A 24030-nucleotide genomic window follows, 5' to 3' on the forward strand; every position below is an offset into this window, starting at 1 on the left:
ATCCATCCATTTTTCAACTGGACTGATACGTCGGTTTGACAGAACGGTTTACTAATTTTAGGCTTCCTTTAAACTTAACTAGCACCGACACGTGTGAACAGTTACCCATGAACGTTACGGGTCTGTGCCTAAAAAACTGAACAACCATATCAGACAACACTGCTGGCATGGTTAAGCCAGTAATTTCCCAGTTTCCACATGCGACAATAACTATTTAGTCGCTCTGTGCCAAAGAAGAGAACATCAGTATTTCCAACGAGAAATAATTTGCCTTACATCTACAAAACATTTACTTATAGTAAAACTGATGTTATGGCTTTGCTGTTGGAGTACAGTGATACGTACATAACGGGCTAATTCATTTTCTATAAGTCCACATTCACATTTTCCTGTTTGGAAGTCAAGGCGTGTCCACAGATAGCTGACCGAGCATGCGCAGAAGTAATTAGGGGTCCGTTGTGATTAATGTATGCCTGATTTCAAAGTTATATACAGACCTATCTTAAAAGACCACTCAATACACAAACGAAAACAATTCAAAACGAAATTACTATAAAGGTATCTGCACATCAGACAGATGGAAAACAGATATAAATGACTAACGTTTTCGAGTTTCAGTTAACAGGCAGTGTCGAAGACAGCTTTGCCTGTTGGTTCTTGTAGTAGGGAGTTTGTTGTGTGAACACTGAGAGAGAAGAGCTGAGTGGAATCCCAATTTGTAGGTGAGAGTTGTTTGTAATTAAAACAAAGGTGTTCATGCCGAATTTATTAGGAAAAGAAAAACTACTGCCAGTGGCTGGGTGTTGTGAAGATGGAGCTGTGCATGACAAGGGAACAGTTCAGTCTGTTAGGCGCCGGCAGAAGGGAGTTGCCGGCCTTCTGATGATGGACTCTTGTCATTAGGATTTCTAGTGGTTCTGATAGTAAATGAGTGGAGTGCGGGGAAAAATTGGAAGAGTCTGCTGAGCGACGAACGCCGTTTTAAATATAACGTGTCTGTACGTTTTTTTAATTAAAGCGTATGTCCTCAGTTTTTATCTTTTACCTCTAAATAACCACGTAGGTTAGTTTATCGTGTGTGAAATGATGGAAACAAGTAAGATTAGACAGGTTCGATGTTTGGTAGCATAGAACAGATGTTTTAACAGAAAGTATCGGTTATCTCCTGATCCTGGCATATCTTTGGGCTAGAATGCGTTATGAGGAAGCAGAAAAGTGATAGATGTGGAGCTTTTGCTATTATCAGCTTTACATGGTACATCGCACATTGACATTCTTACTGGCATCTCTTAACAGACTAGTGATAGTACTTGCATATAATGATGGTACCACTATTTATTTAAGAAACTCCCATAATGTATGCTTGTACAGTTGTCAGTACAAGTGTTTGTTGAGTAGCCTCGTGACATAAGGGTAAAACTGCCTGTAAATCTATGGGTGTGAATGAGTGATAATGGTCCTGTTCTGTTTGCCAGAGCAATTTGCCTTTCTAAGACCGTGGGCCATACATATCCCAAACAGAAAAAGAATCAGTGTAGCAGTGATGGTCTTGTAGTTCCAAGCTAAGCAGCTGTAGCTCAAGGATGTTACATAGTCAGTTAGGATGAACATATGTAGAAGATACTGTAGATGGAGATAGTTGGGCTTTCCTCAAACATCTGGGGAGGTAAAAGAGCGAGTAACTTTTCTTGCCAATAGCTAAGATGTTAATCAGATAATCAGAGATAGTGACTGCAAAAATTAATCATGTGCCCAGCATTCATCTGCCTCACCAATGTAAATAGGAGCTTGTTCTGCTTCCAGAGGTTTTTGATTTTGTTGACTTTAAGTGAGAGTTTGTTAACCTGTCAACATTGTGACAGATGGCAAATCTCTTGTCATTGAGCTGTGTCCCCATTTTTGGTAATCGGGCCAATGATGGTGGCAATTTTAAGCAAATTTAATGTTGGTGAAGGAGCTGTCTTTCCTCACAGTCATGTCTCCTACAAAGGAATACACTGAGGACTCAGAACGTTTTCCTGTTCTGTGCCAGTACTGAGTATCTAATCTTGTGTAGATATTGATGGAAGATTTTTGAGATTGGGCAGGTTTCTTTTGACAAGGTTTTAATTTGCACGTAAATATTAGTATGTCGCTAGAAGTCTATATTTCTGGTAAATATGATTGAAGAATGCACATAACTTGTCAAACAGAGCACTAAAGGTCTGCATACCAAGTTTGTGAAATTAGTTGAAAATTAAGGTCTGTATATACAGATCAGAAATAAATAAAAATTCAAATTAGGGCTGGGTGATATAGAGTTAAATTGAGCTTGCGATTATTTTGACCCAAATGCGATGTTTGAATTTCTCAATATATTCCTAAAACACATTAAAGATTGAAGATCAGCACCATATAGATATGTATGTATGAACTGTATATATAGATACAGATACAGAATCCAAGACTTGGTATATTTTCTCACAATAATATGAAACATTCGTAAAATAAACTTTTTTTTTATTTCAATATTTAATGGGTGAATAGCTGTGCCTCAAAGAAACTGCTCTAATAACATGTTTTTTCTAACCATCCTTTCTTTATATCTCATCTACATATTTTTAAGTTTTCATTGTAAGTGCTGCCTGCCTTGCTGGTGTCTGTGTCTGCCAGTCAGCAAACATTGCTGTGTTTATCTTTGTTTTTTATAAGGAAAGGCAAAGCAGAGCTTTGATACATTACCATGCTAATCACTGATCGTAATACATGTGCATATGTGTATCTGTTGTTTCACGATCTACATCTTTTGCAATGGTTCCAGATGATGTATCTGCATATTCATGGTTCCTCAGACTGTATAATGTATGCGTGTATTTATTTTATAACATTCATAAGCACATGAAGTGCTGTGGTAGCAGTAGGACAACTCATAATTTGCATCCCGTGTTCTTAACAACTACTTTAATCCTTTTTCTACGGTATTGATATATGCTTTACAGGGTCGGCACTATGGAAGAATCTCTAAGCGGCTGTTAGAAATGCCAAGGAGGGTGGTGATATTTTGATGGAAATTGAACTATTTCGACTGACCAATGAAGCTTTACTTTCACTTTCAATCTGAATAAGCAATGATTATTTAATTCATTGATATTTTATTATTTTATGACTAGCTTCTGCTCACAAAATAAGTTGGTATGGTTATACATTTCATTTTTAATAATACTAAGAGTCAAAGATTGTCAGGGCAACATATTTATAAATGTTAATGCAAATCAAGTGCACTAAATATTGAATATCCTTTACTGTAATCAGGAAGCTCAGTTCACCTGCTTAACAAAAAATACAAATTCAAATGAAAATAAAATGGCCATAAATGTAGTTTACCCTGTACATGAACATTGAATAATTCACACAAAAGAATTTTTTTTTTTTTTTTAACTCATCCTTGTTTAATTAGAGGAGACTGCATGAAATAATGAATGAAGACTTATGCTACATGGTCATCTCAGTGTTGGTGTGATATGTATTACTGGTTAGTGTAGTTATTTTACCACTGATAAGTATAAGTATTTTGATGGTGCACATTAAGTAGGCAAAAGTGTGTTTTGCAATAGATCAAGTCATTGCACCTTTTATGTCCTTCCACCTGGTGCTTGTCAACAACAAACTCTTTGTTTACCTGCTTACCTGCTTTACTGGATCAATGGGAGAGCATGTTGTAGGTGCCCCACTTTCCTCTTCATGTGCAGTTACGTGTTCTATTTTTTGATGTTGAAATCTCATTCTAGGTAAAAGTGAACAATTTGTAAACATCAGTGCTAACCCAATGTGTTCTAAGTGCATCCTCTTTGGATCTGTTGTCTGTTTTTTTCACATTTGTCATTGTCAGGCAACCTGGGTGGGATTGACATAGACATGCTTAGAAAGAGTGCTGGAGATTTTGCAGATTTTATTTAATATTCAGAAGAAGTTGTAGAGAATCAAATATATGTCCTGGGATATTGGCTTTTGTATATTGATTTTTCTTAAATGTTGAATTGAAATGAAAATTCAATAGTTTGCCCAGCCCTAACTGAAATCTATTTAAACCATTGTTAAAATTTGAGTTGTCAATTTATTTGTAGTTTATATTTTTTTTATTCTTATTAATATGTTTACTTGCACTGTTGATTAAAAGACACACATGGAAAATGTAGCCTTCTAATGAAAGTGACCATTGAAAATGCAGCCTTTCTCAAAAACTGGATTCTCTATACGTACAAAGTGATGTGATCATAGATAAAGTAGAACTAGAAACAACTTCATACAAACTCAATTTTCTACATATACAAGGTGACGTGATCAAAGATAAAGTGAAACCAGGCACAATTTACACTGCCTGGAGTGCACATATGACACTTACATTCATTTTTTTCCCCAGCAATACAGTTTTTTTTTTTTTTTTTTTTCCTTGAATCCAGAACTTGTAAGGTCACTACTGATCTCTCTCTCTATAAAAATTAGTTTGAGTATTTATCAGGTGGCCACTAAGTTAACAAATGGCGCAGATGAATCTTTTAAAACAAGTTTTAAGCAGAGCAGGCTATATTTAGTTTACCACTAGAACAGCTACGCATTTTCTTAATACTAAACTGCCAGGCTATACCATGTGGCTTCTGAATCCTTTTCTTAACACTAGTGGCCCTTCAGCTCTGCTTCCTGTTTACATATCTCTATTGCCTTACCACCAAATGCTGCAGATAGCCTAATATGGCTTTTTGGAAGTAAAAACAATTTCTTGGTACACAGCATACAGTATGTAGTTTATATATTTATTATTTGAAATATCAGCCTATGTTTTTGGGTGTTTTTGATGAGCATGCACTGTTACAGTGCGTTGCTGCACCCACCACATGATGAATCAGCTCGGGATCCTGGTTGGCAACCCCTCCCTCCAGTCCTGCGGAAATGACCATCTGTACATCGGAGCCAGGTGTTACGTGGGCGTCCCCTTGCCCTGGTCCAGCCGCTCAGGTCCTCAACAATGAGGATCCTGTGAGCCAGATCACCCTCGGGGAGTCGCGGCACATGGTCATAGTGCTGTAACGGGCACTCCCTCACAAGACAGGTTTTGTGCCTCATTTGGGACTTCGTGAGCAACTGCTCGTTCGACACAAAGTCAAACCAGCGGTACCCAAGGATTCTCTGAAGACGCACAGTACCAAAGGAGTCCAGTCTTAGTCTCGGGTCACTGGATAGTATCCATGGCTCACAACCATGTAGAAAAACAGGAAGTATCAGGACTGTAAAAACTTGGACCGTTGTCCTTTTGCAGATATATTTGGAGTGCTACACACCTCTTTCCATTGACTCAGTTGATTGAGCTGGCCTGTGGGACATCCTGAGACTTGTGAGATCCCCCTTCCCCCCCAGAAGTTGCTGGATGTAATGGCTGGCCTGAACACTGGTGCTGTGCAGAGTGAAGGCAGAACCTCTGCATTTTTCCTAGTTGATTCTGAGGTTCATTGGGTTGTATTCTTGGTCCTACTCTGTTCAATGCTTGCATGGACTAGGTGTTTGGTAGGGTTGTAGGGTCCGGCAGCTGTGGGGCATCTGTTGATGAAGAAAGATTCACTGATCTTGACTTTGCCAATGATGTTGTGATCTTCACAGAGTCAATGGTGGGTCTGATTAGAACTCTCGAGGCTGTGTTGCAAGTGTCCTGGATAAAAACCAAGATCCAGGCCTTTAATGACCTCTTGGGCACAGCCATCAGCAGTGTGTCTGTCTGTTGAGGGAATGTCAACCACGTCGAGAGGTTTACTTACCTCCGCAGCGACATTCATGTCTCTGGTGACTCTTCCTTTGAAGTCAGTAGATGGATTGGGAGAGCATGGGGGATCATGAGGTCACTGGAAAGGGGTGTGAGGCACTACCGATTTCTTTGTAAATACCTTTTCAGATCCCTAGCCTCAGAGCCACCACTCCGCCCTCACATCATGATGGTAGTGGAGAGGTGTTCCATCCTGCTGGAAATAAAACTGGTCCTTGTTACTAAACACCTCTCAAATGCGTGGCATGACAAATTCCTGCAATAAGTTCAAATAAACCGCACCAGTTTGCAGTGTTGTCTTAATAAACATTGTATTTATAATCATTCAAAGTGTCTGTACATTTTTGGGACACCATGTTTATATAAACTATTTATAATTGCGGCTTCTCCTTAGTGACCTGGGTTTGCACTCATATACTGTATAACATAACTGTTTTGGAGAGTGGCGGTGTCTCCCTTGGAATTGTGGAAGCTCATCAAAAGTGAAATGCCCCTTATGAGAACTGCAGGTAAGCACACATATATACATTGGTCCTACTCCTAAGCATAGAAATGGAAATGCCCACATCCAGCACTGTGTAAAGTGATGTGAACTTATTGTCAGCAGTGAAGTGTCTCACATTGCTTGTGAAAGGCTTACAGATCACGTCAACAGTCTCACTGATAATCTAGTTTGAGTTTTCTCCAAATAGGCAATAGTATCTAGTTTATATATTTGTTACTTATATCAGCAGCAAAATTTTAATTAGACTTAATTGGGTTAATTTGACTTTCAGTGTGTGAAAGGTAATCAACATTTCAACAACTGCTCATCAACGACTATGTTTGACCTTACTTGTAATGCATGATAAATGATGTCTGGCGTAAAGACACATTTTTCCTTGATTAATCTGTTCCACAGTTTAAAATTACAAATCAAACAATTCAGATGTGATTAAAGTGCACATTTTAATGCTTTTTTGTCACACTGTGTTAAAATTACAATACTCTATACATGGTCCCCCCATTTCAGAGCGCCATAATGTTTGAGACGGCTGACATCACAAGTGTGTTTCATTGCTTAATTAGTGTAGGCATAAGATACCTAGGCTTTGCTTCTGTCTTTGGAGTTTGTAGTTACCATTGTTTGACATTAGGACAAGGGTTCTGCCAGTGAAAGTCAAAGAAGTCATTTTGAGGCTGAAAACCAGGAATAAAACCATTTGAGATATCTGTAATACCTTTAGATTTCCCTAAATCAACTGTCTGTAATATCATTAAGAAGAAAGAATGCACTGGTGAGCTCGGTAATCACAAAAGGCATGGTAGGCCAAGGAAGATCTCCACTGCTGATGACAGAAGTGTCCAAACCATAGTCCAACAGATCAGAAACCGTCTTCAGGAGGCTGATGTGTATATTTCAGAGACTGCTATCCAGAGAGATCTTCATGAACAGAAATAGAGGCCACGCTGCAAGATGCAAACCACTAGTTAGCCACAAAAACAGAATAGCTTAATTACAGTTTGTGAGAAAGTCCTAAAAAGACCCTTCAGAATTCTGGAAATGGGTCTTGTTGACAGATAAGACAAAGATTAACCTGTATCAGAGTGTTGAAAAGTTCAAAGTGTAGAGACAAAAAGGAACTGCTGAAGATCCAACGCATACCACCTCTTCTATTAAACATGATGATGGGGGTGTTATGGCTTGGGCCTTGTACGGCTGCCACAGGTACTGGCACTCTTGTCTTCACTGACGGCAGTTGAACAATGAATTCTAAGGTGTATAGAAATGTCTTATCTGCTCAAATTGCAGGAAATGCCTCAAACTCATTAGATGGCAGTTCATCCAAACGCACTGGTAAGGCAACACAGGAGTTTTTCAAAGTTAAAAAATGGAAAATTCTTGAATGACCAAGCCAGTTACATGATTTAAATCCAATTGAGCATGCCTTTCATATGTTGAAAAGAAGCCTTAAGGGGACAAACCCCCAAAACAAGCAGGAGTAGAAGATGGCTGAATTTGAGGCTTGGCAGAGCATCATCAGAGAAAATACTCAGCAACAGGTGATGACTATGAATCGCAGACTTATCGTGATCATTGCATTCCAGAGATATGCAAAAAAAAGTACTAAATATAACTGCTTTAATATACCTGCCATTGCTAAGTCCCAAACATTTTGGGGCCCTGAAATGGTGGGACCATGTATAAAAAGTGTAATTTCTACATAGTGTGACTGAAATTCTGCAATGTGCACTTTAATCATGTTTGAATTGATTGTAATTTTAAACTGTGAAGCAGAGCCGATTAATCAAGCAGAATGTGCCAAACATTATGGAGGAAACTAGATGCAGCAAAAATCTAATCCAGTTTACCTAGTTATTTTTTTAGTTGTGCCTGAAGTGTTTTAGTTCTTATGTGTCAAGTTAGCAGCCACCTAAAATGCAGACTGTTTGCTACGTCATGTGTTGGCTACAGTAGCTAAATGTGCATTGTTGTCATTGAAAGTGTTCTTTAAAATGTGATTTTTGAAGTTACTAAATGATAAAAGGAAAATAAATATGGCAGTTGTTTACCATATGTCATTTTTGAGAATTGAAAGCAGCTTTTGTTTTCTGTGATGGATGCTTAGCGGTAGTAGTGCAAAAACAACAAGAAGTAAGGGAACTTAGTTTCAGGAGTTAACGGAGTGATATTGGCAGAAGAACAATACTTCAAGGCTACTGAAGTAATATTTAAAAATCTGTTCTTAGTACAACTGTAGCTCAAAAAGCAGAGCAGTAACCTAGACAAATCTGTCCCAAATTGTGTTGTTAAGGGGTGTTCTCAGGAATCAGAAATCTGGCCATTTTACTAATGACAATGCAAGATAAAAAATTAAAATTACAAAAGGATGATCATAGAAGCAATGTGGAAAAACAAATTTGTAAAATAGCTCAGTATTATATTACATGTCTGGAGCAATATGGTGCTGAAATTTAGTGCAAGTTAAAACAAACAAGTCCTTTTGCAATCAGATGTCAGTTTTTGTCTTCATTTAGGACTATTTTCAAATACATTTGAGTCATCTTTGAATAGTGACCTTTGATCTGAAAACCCTACTTAAATACCTAATAAGTTCCTTGAATTTAAAACTGTTAGAGAGAGCTGAAATATATGATTGTCATGCACTGGAACAGCATAGAATAGCATCCGTGCCTTTAAAGTGTTTCATAGATTGATTCCAGATTTTATGTGAGAGATGCTAAAAAAAATGAGTTACTAGTAACTGGAGCACAGAAGAAAGCATAGAGCAGATTTTGTGTAAAATTTCCTTTCAGTATGTTCTACTCTGTTATCTTGTAGTTCCATCCATTGCTGTGAAGCTTCTGAGTTAGAATATAGTAATTTTATGCAAATATGCATATCATGATAAAGATATTTCACTCCATGAAAGCTTTTTCTGTATCCATATACAGCAGGACCTTTGGAACCTTGTTTACTATATTCTGCACCAGACAATTGTTTTACATTAGATAATCAGTGTTTTAAAAAAATCTATCTTGATCTTTAATATCCTATCATGAAGGGCACTACATCTGTTTTCTTCAGCTGAAACTGTGGGAGAATCTTAACTCATTATTCAGTTGTGAAATTAATCCTGAAGACCGGGTCGTGACCATTTTTTGAAAAGGCAGTTATTGATACCTGTTGTATTGGTTTTGATAGAATATTGTCTTCTGTAGATTCTTTAAACATGGTGATCATTAATTGAGCTAACTTAATAGACAATTTTGATAGACCGCCCCACTGGGTTTTCATCTGAAAATGCAGATTTTTTTAACTTTGCAACAAATTGATAGCATCTTGAATTTTGATGGGTCTCAGAGGTTTGTCCAGCTTTTCTACAAGTAATGTGTTTCTCTGTCATAATTTGATGTTATTGAGAAATTTGTTGGCATAAGATTCTCCATTTCTGAACTTCATACTTTATTGGTACTTCATATATTTTTAAATATTTTTTTCTGTATGTTTACTTAAGTGTTTTCATGCTTTTCTCAGTGCTCATAAAAAGAATGATGAAACTTAAAAAAGAATTGCTATTTTTCTCTTGTATCTGAAAGATTAAATGCTATCTGCTTTGCAGTTTAGTCTTCTGGAAAAATAATGATTTGTCCTTTCAGATATGTTTTGAGTGTTTCCCAGGGTGTTCCCACAGATATATTTGGAGATGCATATCAATTTGTGTAGAAATTAAAGCCTTTGCCCACTTGTAACCAGTGTTTGCGGTTTATATTGATTCTTGCTCAATAATAAGATGTTACATGGCACTGTGGTAGTATAAAAATTTAAGAGAAGGCAGAAAGTTAGTAACAATACAAATTTTAGTTAATTTGTTAAGTGTGTTTTCGTGTTGAAAAAAGTAATATCTTCTACAGTATGGGAAGTAAAATCTCTGTGGGACCAAAAAGTTAATGTCCTTAGTAAAACATAAGGTTAATACAGTACAGTAATTTTTGATACTGTAGTCCCATGACCTTGTTAAATTAGGGTTTATTACACAATTAGACTCACCTGCCCTTATGATTTTATGAGAGCTCATATTAGAAATACAGACAAAATCTTTATCATCTAAATTAGGTGCGTACAGAGTATTGATAATTAGTATGTTGAATGCAGTTTCTTCATCGCTATAAAATGTTCAGTAGACTTTAATAGTTAAGAAGAGGATTAGTTGATGAATCAGAAGTTTCAGTTCTCAGTTCTCTTGCTAGAGTTAGAATGAAAAGTGTAACCAACTCAGTTTGTTTTCAACTGAATTTGATTTTTTGCACATTACATGGGTTCCTGCAAAGCAATTACAGTGGGGACCCTTGCTTAAAATGTCTGTTACTGTGAATAGTTAAGTGAGTAGAAGATGAACCAATCACCAAAAGGTATAAAGTTAAAGACACCTTTCTTTTCAGCATTTTATGCAAGATTAGTATATTGTTTTTGTTTTGTACAATAGTACAGTGGGGAAAAAAGGAGCACCATGGAAAGGTTTGGGCACCCAGTATGCTATTTAAGGTCTCAGATAATTTTTACCAGGGTCACAAACCTTAATTAGCTTGTTAGGGCTATGGCTTGTTCACAGTCATCACTGGGAAACGTCATTTGATTCAGATTGCAAAGTTGTACAAATTCTCTGACTCCTCCAACCTTGTCCCAACAATCGGCAGTCATGAGCCCATCTAAGCAGCTGCCTATAGAGCTCTGAAAAATAAAATAGTTGACGCTCACAAAGCAAGAGAAGGCTACAAGAAGATAGCAAAGTGTTTTCTGGGAGCAGTTTCCTCAGTTTGTAATGTTTTTAAGAAATTGCAGTTAACAGGAATGGTGGAGGTCAAGTGGAGGTCTGGAAGACCAAGAAAACTTTCTAAAAGAACTGCTCATTGGATTGCTAGAAAGGCAACTAAAACCCAATGTTTGACTGTAAAAGACCTTCAGGAAGATTTAGCATACTCTGGAGTGGTAGTGCACTGTTCTTTTGTGTGCAGCAACACCTGAACAAATATGACCTTCATGGCAGAGTCAGCAGTAGAAAACCTTTCCTGCATCCTAGTCACCAAATTCAGTGCCTGAAGTTTGCAAATGAACATCTAAATAATCCTGATGCATTTTGGAAACAAGTACTGTGTACTGATGAAGTCAAAATAGAACATTTTGTCCACAATATGTAAAAGTATGCTTGAAGAAAAAAGGTTGCCAAATTCCAGGAAAATAACACCTCTCCAAATATTAAACATGGATGTGGATCGATCATGCTTTGGGCTTGTGTTGCAGCCAGTGGCACAGGAAACACGTTATTGGTAGAGGAAAGAATGGAGTCAAATAAATACTTGCAAATTCTAACAACAAACCTCACACCATCTGTAAAAAGTCAAAAGTTAAAAAGAGGATGGTTCCTACAACAAGATAATAATCTGAAGCACACCTCAAAATCTGCAATGGAATACTTCATGAGGCGTAAGCTGACAATTTTACCAGGGCTCTCACAGTCCCATAACCTAAAGTTCATTGAAAATCTGTGGATAGATCTAAAAAGAGCAGTGCATTCAAGACAGCCCAAGAATCTTGCAGGATTAAAAGCCTTTTGCAAGGCCGAATGGGTGAAAATACCCCAAATAAAAACTGAAAGACTCTTAGCTGGCTACAAAAAGCGTTTACAAACTGTGAAACTCGCATGTTGCAAAGTACTGACCATGTTGGGTGCCCATATGTTTGCTTCAGGCCCTTTTTCATTTTTTATTTTTTGTATTTTGTACTTGTGAATGATGGAAATAAAAATGTAAGCTTGCTTAAAATAGTAAAGAAATATGTCATCTTTAACTTTATGCCTTTTGGTAATTAGTTTGTCTTCTGCCCACTTAATTATTCACAGTAACAAAGGTGCCCAAACTTTTGCATGCCACTGTATAACTGACCCCATGGAGACAGAATGTGGAAGAACCTTTTTCTTGAATTCATGATGTGGGCAAATAAAGTTCTATCTATGGTTGAGACCCTTAATGTTCTAGTTTGCAGATTTTATTGAATAACCTTTGTTTTTAGTTTTGTGTTATGGAAAAAAATCAAAAGTTGTTGTTGTTGTTGTGTTTTTTTTTTTTTTTTTTAAACTTTCAGCAGAATTCAGCATTTCTCACTGCTTAATTTGACAATAACTGCGTGAGCATAGAATAAGATGTACATGACTTATTGTTTTTTCCCTTCCTGTCTTACCCTCCTAAATGAGGCTAAGATCGAACACCTTAGAGTCCCTGTCCTCTGACATAAAGCATGACATATTTGAAATATAGTTTCCCCCATCAGCAGTGATTAATAATAGTAGTATTATTATTGTGAGTTAATGTAGTAAGTTGCTGAAAATTATGATACATACATAAGCAATCCTACTAAAACAATTGGAAGGTAAAAGTAAAATAAATAAAAAATAAATAGAAGCAATAAAATACATCAGAACCAAATAGTGACATGTTATTTTTTGGTTAAACTAAGATACATATCACTTCTATATATTTTTGTTGGAAGACTGGGCTTGTGTAGATCTGAAAAAAAAACCAACACAATTACATCTTTCTTTTTACAGTAAAAGTGCTATAGTGAAGAGTTTGAGTGAGTGTACATGTGCCGGACACATACTACTTTAAGTAAGACTGAAATGAAAGGTATAGATGAGGCCAGTCACCCTGGGCTTAAGTTGGCTACTTTAAAAGCACTAATGTTTGGCTTTTCGTAACAGACAGAAGCATTTTGCCTTAATACCAGCAAGTCTATTCCTCTTTTCATTCAATATATTTTACACAGCTGAAAACTGTCTACATTAGTAAAAGATGCCAATTGGTACTTACACATACTGCCTTTGTCAAGGTGAAGAAAAGGGCTGGATTGCTTGCCCAATACTATTATTTCTGGAGATAGGGGGCTCACTGAGATAGCTGTTTAGCTGAAAGAAATGAAAAATCAACAAGTTTAGAAAATTTTACCTTTTATATTAATAATAATACATTATTGTTAGGCTGACCAGATTTGTGGTGTATAAAATCAGGACAATCCCCTGTACTAACCACTGCTATTAACAAAAATTTCTGGTTATGACATTATAAGCCCAATATAAAATGATTTGTGTTGTATAATGGGCGTTTTATATAAATTGTGATGCACTGTTAAGAGCCTGCAGCACAACCTGTTCTATACTGTGACACTTTAAGTTTGTGTGCCTTTGGATATTGAGACAATGCGGTATATCATTGGATCATTTTGTATTAAAATTATGTTTGCATTAAAACTACAGCAATTCCTGTTTTTTAATATTTTTTTTTTACAGTTTGTTCTCAGGGGACACATCTTTCACTAAATTAAATTCCTTGACTTTTTTTCTAAATCAACTTGACTGCCCAAAAAGGAAAACCCTACAAGCTGTGCTGCTACAATGAAAATTGAGGTGTTATGGTAAAAGTGAATTGTAAATGCTTGCTGAAAAAGGCAAGGTGATGCCTTTAACGGGAGTCTTTTTGATTCAGCACATTTTTGTAGCACAGTTTGTACTCCACTGTTAAGCTATGCCTGCCTACCATGCCATCTGTAGGTTAGCAACAAATGCCCGATGACACTGATTGGATATTTAGATTTAGTAGTGTATAATTTGAGGTTGAAAAATATGTGACAAAAATTTTTTTTTTCTTCAAAATATTTAAGACAGCTGGTCACCATAGCTAGTATTATCATCATTATTTTTATGTTTCAGTTATTTTACCTCGGCAGCAGTTGAATGTGGATTTGCAGCCACATGCAAATTTTCCTCAAGAATTTCTTTATACGACTCCAACAACGAAGCAGCAACTACATCTCTCAGAGTACAAATCTTTTACTCTTGTGGTTTGCTATGACCTTTTTGCATCTCTTGTCACCAGCGGACATCTCGACCAGCTTTTTCTCAAGTACTACTTGTGCTTGTGGTTTAGTATCTTGGTCAAAAAATTGATCTTTGTACTTTGTGTCATGGACAGTTGATAGATTGTATGGTGGCTCTGTGAATATGCCACTGAAATATTTTGTGACAGCCTGAAAAAGTGTGTTTTCGACGTCTGAACTCTGCAGTCCATTTTACCACACTTGCAAGAAGGAATCGCATCCACAATTGTAGATGAATGCTCTTTTATATCTTTAGTAAGGTGCTTAAATCGTTTAAGTAATCATGTTTTCTGCAAGCCCCCACTGATGTGCCATTAGAGGTGCAGAAAGTTTCTATTCAGCACTTTACACAACAAAAGTGTACTTCTGATCAACAAGACTTTCATCTTATACGTGTTATTCCAATGAGTAGGGACAGCATTCTTGTTGGGGAACCTAGCTCTGTTTGTATTTCTCTCATCTGCATAATTGCAAGCTGTGAGTGCTTAAAATGAGTGAATATCTGTCCCTCAGTTGTAATGCAGTTAGAGATGCTTCTCTGGCTCAAAGTGTGAGCCATGCAGCCTAAAATATTTTGTGTTCGATTCTTCTGTAGCTTTTGTCATGCTGTGAGTGTTGTCATAAAGCACCATGTGCGTGTTACTTTTTGAAATGTTCCACTTTGCTCAAATGGAAACGGAACTTGGTGCAATGAAAATTGCACTTCGAGAACTGGAGAACCCATTAGGATGTAACACAACTGTTTATGCCTCAGGGTTTTTTTTTTTTTTTTTGACAATCCAATGTGATGTCAGACTTGGCATGCTAATGGGGCTGATCTGTAAGCTCCACAAACCTTGAGTGAAGCTAGTGCCAATGACATTAACATTGTTTCTTTAAAGCTCATGTATATGTGTAGCAATTGCATGATATAACGTAGGCAGCAAGACTTCTGCAAAGTATTGCCGGCTTGCAAGAATGTACTGTATCAAGGTTCTAAATGGTGCAGTATCCGATGGAATCCCTTGTCCTTAACCAGGGGAAAAAGGAGTTCATCGAGTGCTATCCTCTCCATAAGTTTAATAGTTACACCTTTAGCTCTGATGCTGTCTTGTTGAAATGACTTCACATTTTAAAGGGGTTGCTGTACAAGGCTACCGCTAGTGAACCCGTTAACGTCTGATTTAAGTTTTACTGTGGTAGCATTAGCAGCTGGATATTCCATGTATAATTTGTTATGGCAGCTCTCCAGTTGAGTAATTCAATTTGTGGTGTTGAATGATTTAATTCTGTAGCCTCCTCGTATATTCTCATTTTTTTCAGGCAGATCTGATAGCAAATCTGTTTCCTTCCTTTTTACAGAGAAATATGACCACATGGCCAATATGCTGCTTTACTAATGATAGTTGTACGAATAAACAGTACATGCCATCCACCAGTCAATAATACTGGGAAGCAGTTTTATTTTTTATTATTGTGTGTGCATTTGTGTTTTTTTTTTTTTTTTTTTGCTGCAGCTTTATACTTTACAATAATGTCGGTCTCGCCAAGCAAGGAAAAATTATTCAGTGAACTACTAATGTTGGCCAGACTGAATTATTGGCTCACAGTAATGGGCAAAGAGAGACAACAGACTGATGCTGTTTTCATCATTTTTCATAAACATCTGTCGATAACAATACGGTTGCTTATATATCATGCTATAATGTTAATCTTTGCCAACTTTAACGCGTTACACTTAACATTAATCTGATGTAGTGTAAGCTGTATTTAATCAACCAATTTAGTCAGTATTTTTGGTTTTACTTCAAAGAGGTGCATTGTATGGTAATATATACTTTTAAGTCTGTGATGTTTCTGAAAATTTCAATTCAGGACTTACAAACTGCACAGGATTACTCTGTTCTTTACTGCCTGGCTTGTTTCTGAAGATGAAGTGTTTCTGTTCCTTTTACTTAAGTGCTGCCGATGCAAGCCAAATTGCCTGTTATGACTGATCATACTTAGAAGGCAGCCTGTTTGTCTCAAGGGTTAGGGGGAGAATGTTAGGTAAAATGCCTTTATGGTAACTTAGTGCCACCTACAGGATATTTGTTGAAAATAATTGTCCAGTGTCACTTTTTTGTTTTTGATGCACTAGTTAGTAAACATTTTTAAGTTTTTTTTGTTCAAAAGTAGAAAACATTATTTGATTTTTAAATGATACATACACTCCCCTTCTCTCCTCACTGCTATAATATTATAGTCCCTGTATTTCAACATTTACATTTCTAGAAAGTAAGTTAATTTATTTCTATCAGTGGAATTGTATTTCTGTTATTTAAGTCAGGTTAAGTAGCACTGCCATCTCATGGATCAAGTTTGAATCCCACACTTGTTTTTGTCTTTGGAGGTTTTGCATTTTCTCCCTGTGTTTTGTGTGGGTTTTTCTTTCTACATTCCAAAAGATGTGTTCGGGTGTTCAATTGGCACTTGTAAATTGGCCTTGCATGAGTGTGAGCATGAAAGGGCAATACAGTGGATAGTGGACTGGTTGCCAGTCCAGGACTACTTTCAGCCTTCCATTCAGTGCCCCGGCCTCGTGTAACACTGAAAGGGATTAAGTGGGTCAGAGAATGTTAAGTGTCTTCCAGTTTTAAGTAAAGGTGATTGCCCATTTATTTAGAACCTGAAGTATAAAGCAGTATGCATTATGTTTTGTCAGGACCAGTGCTTATTTTTTTATCAAGCATCTCAGAGTAAGAAAATGGTCCTAACTGGCTGAAAATTTGGTCCTACTCTTAAGAATAGGAGTACAAAGTATTTTATCAGTTTTCCTTATTTAGGAAACTACTCTCAAATTCACCAGAATTTAGGAGAGCTTTTGAGCTCCAGAAGATGAAATTTGGGAAGAGATCATAACACACATCCCTGAGAGAGACAGAATTTTTTAGAAATGCTGGACAATAATGAACTCGTAAAAAGATATTGATTTGACAAGGATGGAACATATTCATAACAAATATTGTATGTTACGTTATTGCTCCATCTATGTGGAGAAGCCATGTGCTGTCTGCCAAAATAATCGTGTTGTTACGTGTTATATGCAGTTTTGCAATAGCAATAATTTGGGTATATCACCAACCATTTCTCAAATTTTACACTAAACATTAAACACCCTTACAATGCATGAGGTAATAAGCAGATTTATACATTTCCCTACCACTCCATTGATGTAATGTTAAAACAAGCGGCATTCATGAAAAATTAGCATGCACATAAAAGATCATTGCCCCAAGTGTGGATGAGCATGCATTTGTGATACAGTGGTACCTTGAGATACAAGTGCCCCAACATACAAGTTTTTTGAGATATGAGCCGGGACTAGGTCAATTTTTTAGCCTTGAGTTACGAGCCAAAATTCGACATACGAGCCAGCTTCGGTGACGTCACAGCCAGTTGGCGTTGATTCCAGAGTCTTGCACATTCAGTTCATGTGTTTACCTTGCTGCAGAAGCATTTCTGTCGTGTTGAGTTTTAATTTTGTGGTACAGTTATTTAGCTATTTTTTTGTATAACCATGAGTCCTAAAAAGGTGAGTGTAAAGAACAGTGGCAAGAAAAGGAAAAAGGTGATATCCATGGAATTAAAGCGTGAGATAATAGACAAACATGAGCAAGGCGTAAGAGTGATAGACTTGGCAACGCAGTACGATCGCACTACTTATATGATATGTACTATTTTGAAGCAGAAGGACTCGATAAAGGCTATAACTCCAGCTAAGGGCATTAAAATTATTTCAAAGCTGCGCAACTCTGTCCATGAAAAGATGGAGAACCTGCTGGTTTACAGAGAAGCAGCTCACAGGAGACACTGTGACAGAGACTATAATTTGCGAGAAGGCACAAGCCAATTACACAGATTTGCTGCAGCAGACCTCAGGTACTTCAGCCCAGGAGGCTTCACAAGAGCAGTTCAAAGACAGTCGGGGGTGGTTCGAAAATTTCCGAAAAAAGACCGGCATTCACTCTGTTGTCAGGCATGGTGAGGCAGCGAGCTCTAATTCTAAGGCAGCTGAGGAATTTGTAAAATCATTTGCTGAATTGATCAAAGCCAAAGGATACATCCCCCAACAAGTCTTCAACTGTGACGAGACAGGGCTCTTCTGGAAGAACATACCAAGCAAAATGTACATAACGGCAGAAGAAAAGAAGATGCCAGGTCACAAGCCCATGAGGGATAGGTTGACCCTTGCACTTTGTGCAAATGCGAGTGGTGACTGCAAGATCAAGCCTATGCTTGTATACCACTCAGAAAACCCCAGAGCCTTCAAGATGCATAAGGCTTTAAAAGAGAAACTACAGGTTATGTGGAGGGCAAACCCAATGGCGTGGGTCACCAGGCAATTTTTTGTGGAGTGGGTCAACTTGTTCTTTGGTCTTGCCGTTAAGAAATACCTTGAGGTCAATGACTTACCCCTGCAAGCCCTTCTCGTCCTTGACAATGCTACTGCCCGCCCACCAAACCTTGAAGATGACATCCTCGAGGAGTTCAGCTTTATAAAGGTTCACTGCCTTCCACCCAATACCACCCCTATCCTACAGCCCATGGACCAACAGGTGATCTCCAATTTCAAGAAACTTTTTACCAGACACATGTTCCGATGCTGCTTTGAGGTTACGGAGAGCACAAACCTTACTCTTTGAGAGTTCTGGAAGGACCACTACAACATTGTCATATGCCTTAAAATTATTGATATGGCCTGGCAGGGTGTTACAAAAAGGACCTTGACCTCTGCATGTAAAAAGCTGTGGCTGAAAGGGACTTTGAAGGATGTAGACCTAAACAGGAAGTGCTGGAGGAGATTGTGTCCCTTGGAAAGTCCATGGGCCTGGAGGTGGATGAGCGAGACATCAAAGAGCTTGTCGCCGCACATTCTGAGGAACTGATGACGGAGGAGTTGACGGAACTACAGACGCAGCAACATACGGAGGTTCTGCAGAAGATTGGGATCGCAGAGGAGCCAGAGGCGGAGGAGATTATCTATTCAAGTGAGATCAAGGAATTGTTGGCAATGTAGGAAAAAGTTTAGGACTTTATTGAAAAGAAACACCCTGAAAAAGTTGCAACAGGTCGTGAAGTGGCGCTATTTAATGGCACTTGCCTAACTTGTTTCAGAAACATTCTAAAGGGGACAGGTTTCTATTGAAACACCCTGTGATTAAAAGTGATGAAAACGTGGCAAAAAAGAAAAAAACTAGTGAAGAAGAAAATTAAGTTAAACAAAAGTGAAGTGAAAGAAAAAAATAATACAATACGTTATTCGGCTCTGCCAACATCTGTTTATTTCTTTAGATTCTCTTTTATGCATTAGGTTTTATTTTGTTTATATACAATATTTGTTCATTATAAATAATTTAACAAAAAATTGGGGTGGTTTTTTGGGGGCTGGCATGAATTAATCTCATTTCAATTAATTTCAATGGGGAAAATTGATTTGAAATATGAGCATTTTGACTTACGAGTTTGGTCACGGAACGAATTAAACTTGTATCTCAAGGTACCACTGTATTACATTATCAACAGAAAAGGTGGTCATGGTTGTAAGCTGTATTGTACAGCCAGCACATTACTCTGAAGATAGGTGGAGCAGGATGGGTCATTGACAGCAAAATGTCACATTGGTACACTGAGCTTTGCATTCCACGAAACCCTGGAACATTCCTGTTACATTTTACAAGTCTGGGAAGGTTCCAGAAGGTTTTTGGAGACTTCTGGGGCATTAGATAAATAGAGCCTTGCAGAAGATACAGAGAGAGACATGACATGGCACAGCTGAAAATGATCAGGACACTGGAAGTTATTTCAGAAATAGTACAAGAATGACTGGTTAGTTTCAATACCTGTTACTTTACAAGGTGTTTCCCATGGTCATAAAAGCAGAAATGTGGTTCATCTAAAAAAAAGTAAGGTTCTGGATCATCCATTCATTTTTTTTAAACCCACTTTATCTTGAGCAGGCTTGCAGGGAAGCTGGGGCCTTTTTCAGCAAGCTTAGGGTGCAAGGCGGAAACAATTATGGCAGCGTTCACCTCCCTCCCCAACCACCTCTTCTTTAATCGAAAGCTAGTGTATTTCCATAAAAAAATAAAAAAAAAAAAACCACCTTAAATTTGGTTCCACTCTAACCACTGTTTCTGAATGTGCCGGTTCTCCATCTGCATGCCAGACGTGATGTTTTGGTTGATTGGATACTCTCAATACCTGTTGTGGAAAAGAGGATGATAGCAAAATTGGATGCCATCATGAAAAATTTCCTCTATCCTCTCGAGGGGGTGCTCTTTTGGGGCACTTTCAATAATATAATATATATAATATATGTGTGTATGTGTGTATATATATCTCTATTATAATAAAAAAATCTTGGGTTGAGACATGATCTTCTCAGAAAGACACTTTGATGTCCCGCAAGACTAGGCTTTAAAACCTTTGGAAGCAAGACCTGTGAGACAGTGACTTTTCCACGTCACGCCTTACTTAAAAACAATTTAAAACAAGTTAACGAACATCTAACTTCTCAGTTGTTGGAATGCTTTTGGCAGACACACTTCATGTGCTCCCAGCTCTTAAAAATTTTATATGATCTAGATGGCACATCAATGACTAAGCAAAGAAGAAAGAGCAGCGCGTCGAAAAGAGACAGAAAAGTGTTGGAGAGAAAAGTAGGCAAAAAAGAATGCACAAAAGAACAATAATAATCTATGTACAAATTCAGAAAATAAGGAAAGTAATAATCGGCCCGGACCAAGTGGAATTGAAAACCTCTAGGGTCCAATCGGGGTCAGAAATAAAAAATCTGCCATTAAGACATTCAAAAATGTTGGTGCGATACACATGCAGAGCATGGCCATATTTTCACCTTTCTTATTTAGGAATACAAAGCCTTTCCATCTTCTGCCAGATAGTGAACATTTTTCAAAGCGTACCTGATTGTAGTGTGTTTATTTTTGTCTTAAAAGGCAGCTAGTGTGCTTTGAAAATGTGTCATACTCCATCAGGGAGTGAAATTCATTTTTGAAATTGGTGTTGCCCCCTTAATTTTAACACAGAGGGATTTTTCAGATCTGGGGTTGGTTAATGTGTGTTGCGGTAAGGGGTTCAGAAAATTTTAAATGGCACTTTTTTAATTGTTACTTCTGCAATTTTAACTTTAAATAATTCTTTAAATTTGCATGTAGAGATTTCTATTCATGTTTTGCCAAAACATAGAATTGCTGAAGAAATATTGTTATCAGTAAAGTAGTAGAAAATATTATAGAGAAAGTAAATCCATACCTTACATTCCTGTTAAGAGTATAATTTTCTGCAGCTTTAAGAGAGTTGAGCAGTCAACATAAGACTAAGTGTGAATGGTGTTCATTTAAGAAATTTGAGCTGTTTACAAAAATATGCATTCTTAGCTTAGATGGCAAAGTAGTGCAAACTGATTAGCACTGCCATTATAATGATCAAATGTACTGTGTCTGAGTGTGAGAATGACGATAACTATTATTATTTTGGCAGTGTACATAATTGCTTTTCAGATTCAGGTTTAAAGGTAATCAGCCTATTATAAACAATGTAAAGAATTGATGATTGTGTGTTTTTTTTTTACATTTCTGAACATAGACACGAATTGTCAGCTGTTGGTTTGTAAGTAATCCAAGTCCATTTCCTGGATTTCTGTATTATTGACATTACTACTTATGTAAAAATATACTTCAGTCTGTTTTTTAGCCTTCAATTTAAAAAGGTTTAGTTGTGTTTCAGCCCATTTCGGATGGGATTAGTTTTACACAAGGAGCTGAGGTAAAGTAATTCTTACTGGAGTACCTCTGTAATTTTAACCTGATCTGAGTCACTCATATCAGTAACTTTTCACGGACTGCGCATTCATGTCTCAGTAAAAAATATAGAGACGTTTACATTGTATGAAAAGCTTGTAAAAAAATAACCCACAAGTTAAATTCTTGATTAATATAATTGCTTTGTTTTTTTTTTTTTTTTTTTTTGGTGCATGCTGAATAACGTGTGGTGAGGTTGTGTTATGTACCCTAAGAGTCCCCAAGGTGCACTGATATACACAAGTGAGTGGGAGCAGTGTTGCCCCCATTGGATGTGCAAACAAGACACATTGGTCTTATTAATAACCGTTACTAATGTGGTCTGAATTGACTGTATGCATGCATTAACTATGGGGAGCAGGAAAATGCAAGTTCAGAGTACCGGTGTGCCACTATCCCACTTCAAACGCTGACTTTATGCCATTTCCTGGTGTAAAACTAATCTTGTTGGATGGTCCAAATTATAAAGGGAAGTTTAAACAAAGGCACCTGTGTCCTTGACTCCTGCTGCACACTTCTGTGACCCCACTGAACAGCCAATTGCTGTATTTCACAGCTGTGCATTCCAATCAAGAGCAATGGCAGCAGGAAGGTTAAATCCTATGCATACAACCTTAACAAAACATAAACAATGGAAAAACTTCCTAAGTAACAAATCTGGCATAATTCTAAAATAGTGAATTTAAAAAATGACTATTCTTGCAACAAGTAAGAAAACCAGCTTATCAAATTAAATGTGTGTGGGAAGTACTAACTGTGTGGGATATGCACAATCCTGTGCTGAATTTTATGCAGTGTCCATTTTCATTGCAGATTATCGGTAGCAGAACCTCCAGCCAATTGGTTAAACATAAATTTTAGCAGTGGAACTGACATTTCATTTATCAGTTTACTGCCTGTGTAGGGGTGGGTGATATAAGCAAAGTGATGTTTTATGATATTTAAAAAAGTTTGGATGGTGGCGGTATATATCACAGTATAGACATACATTCTAAAAATGTCTAAAGTTCTTTCTGACTTAATTTATATAAAAACATTTAACGTGATTTTTTTTTTTTAACTTGAAATGAAATAAAACAAGATTTTTTTTTTATTATTATATTTGAACAGTCATGTAAACTGCAGTTAAATGAAATACAGAAAAAAAATACTAAATAGTACTTTTTTAGAATGAAACTTGTCTAGCAACAGTGCAAAAATATCTTAAATAAAAAGTCCACAATGCGCCACCTCGTATTTAACGTTTTCACACAACTTGGAATACAAAGTAAACACTCTGCATCAAAGTGTGCCAAGTGTCTGAAAGCAGCAAAGCTGTCATAATACAAATCAAAGTATGTAGCTAGCATTAGTTTGACGTTGGGGAAAGGAGAACACATGAGGTGACACACTGTGGATGGAGCAAGCTGCATTTACAGAGCACTGTATGTGTCAAATTGGTGCTGGTTGTGTATTTTGTATTCTATTGTTTGTGAAAACATTACAGTGCACAGACAGCATACCCAACAATGTATGCAAAAGCAAGAATACACAGACGGCTTTCTTTTTTTTGTATGTGCATCTGCAGTAAAACTGTGTGTGTGATTCAATATGTGTGCCAGTATTTTGACGTAGCTTAAATCATAGTTTTTTTTTTTTTTTTTTTTCTTTCTAGAAGGCACCTCATTTGTGGCCAAGTACCATCTTCCATCTGTTCTTCTATGTTCGCAAAAAAATCCACTGTTCATTCTCACATTTGCATACATTGTTTTTGTCTGCTTAAGTTTGTGAGTGAGCCACCTTTGTGGTCTTTGCATGCAGCCTGCTCCATCCTCAATGTGTCACCTCATGTGTTCTTCTTTTGTCCATGCCAAACTGATGCTAGCATTGTATTGTGTAAGCCAAGTGCAGTTTCAGGAGAGTATATACTTATTTTTTTTTTTTAAAAGCAACATACAGTACGTGCAAGCGTGTGTATGTGAATAAGTACATGTGCAGGCATAGCTGTA

General features: G+C 37.2%; 1 protein-coding gene across 1 annotated transcript in view; it reads left to right on the top strand.

Moving 5' to 3' along the window:
- The first annotated feature begins 632 nt into the window (after positions 1–632).
- Positions 633–24030, top strand: part of dctn1b (dynactin 1b) — a 178518-nt gene continuing 155120 nt past the window's right edge. Inside the window, exon 1 of the mRNA XM_028801503.2 lies at positions 633–722. The gene's annotated coding sequence lies outside the window, so the exon portion shown is untranslated. The remainder of the gene's footprint in view (positions 723–24030) is intronic.

Source organism: Erpetoichthys calabaricus, chromosome 5 (genome assembly GCF_900747795.2).
Source record: "Erpetoichthys calabaricus chromosome 5, fErpCal1.3, whole genome shotgun sequence".
Classification (NCBI taxonomy): Eukaryota; Metazoa; Chordata; class Cladistia; order Polypteriformes; family Polypteridae; genus Erpetoichthys; species Erpetoichthys calabaricus.